Genomic DNA, 1,333 nt, shown 5'->3' on the forward strand with positions numbered 1-1,333 from the left:
AGACCACTAATCATGTGGGTTCTTGTTTGCCCAAAAGGATCTACATTTTACAACAGGGGTCTCAAGCTCCAATCAGTTGGTGGGCCCTATTGCCTGCCAGCAGCCAGGGGTTAATGCTACTACTCACCCCTGTCACCAACTACCGCCAACTTTTATTGCCAGTGGCAAGCAAAAGCAATAAATTCAATAAATTCTGTGGCAGAAGTACTGAGATTTGGAGAATATGAGCTGGTACATTAGAGTCCTGGCTACATACTTGCTGTGTACAGTGTTACACACACTTCAATAAAATAGACTTATTAGTAGCAGTGCACCGATATATCGGCACCATATTAGATCACACTGATCAAGAGAAAATTCACATTATAGGATATCCGGTTTTTTTGAGCCGTTATAGCCCATAATGTACCAATCAATATAACTTGCCTTCCAGATGCGGCCCCCAGACACTGCATGCATGTGTGAAGCCGCACGCATGCACTGGACATGAATGCAGCCAGGCAGTGTGGAAAGCAGCAACCTGCAAGTAGGTCTGTAGAGGCAAAGGGGCATAGGTGGATATGGGCAGATTGAGGCCCCCATAGTGATGGAAGGAGCAGGGCAAAGTGATGAATGGGACCCTGGGGCATTCGATGACCTTTAATTCAAGCACCCCCACCGCCATTTTTAAGCACCAGGACGCTGATCCCCTGGATGAGCCACCCACATCTCCTGCCCCAGCCTCCGGGTCCCATTTGCTGCCCTGCCCTGGCCTCAGCCGCAGCCCCACTCCCTCACTGCAGGGGCCTTGATCTGCACCCCTCTGCCAGCAATGCGCCTTCGCCTCCACAGACTTACCTGCAGGCTGCAGGGCACTGCTCTCCGTGCTGCCCAGCTGCGTTCCTGTAAATCAGTTATCGCATTGGTATCAGCCAACATTCCTGGTGAATAATTGGTTATTGGTATCAGCCAAGAAAATCTTTATCGCTCACCCCTACTTATTAGCTGAATACAAGTTGCTTTAAAATTTGGTACGTAATAAAACAATACCCAAAGTATGCCCAACTTACCTGTGATGCTAACTGAATAGCTAGGGAGCAGAAAAAACAACAACTTCGCTTTGGTACCAGTACTCATAAATCTGTGCTTTAAAACAAGGGCTGGCAACCTTTTAGGAATGGTGGACCCAATTAATGTTGAATTTCAAGGGATATCAAGCCTGATGTCACTGGCAGAACAAAATGGAAAAACAAAATGAGAATCAATGAGATTTTAAAGTTTTTTCTATCTTCTGCACTCTAAGCATTAGAAAAAACAAGGTGTGTTAATATGGGTCAACACCCTTCTCAGAAAG

Source organism: Gavialis gangeticus, unplaced genomic scaffold, assembly GCF_001723915.1.
Source record: "Gavialis gangeticus isolate Ggan-Ray unplaced genomic scaffold, GavGan_comp1, whole genome shotgun sequence".
NCBI lineage: Eukaryota > Metazoa > Chordata > Crocodylia > Gavialidae > Gavialis > Gavialis gangeticus.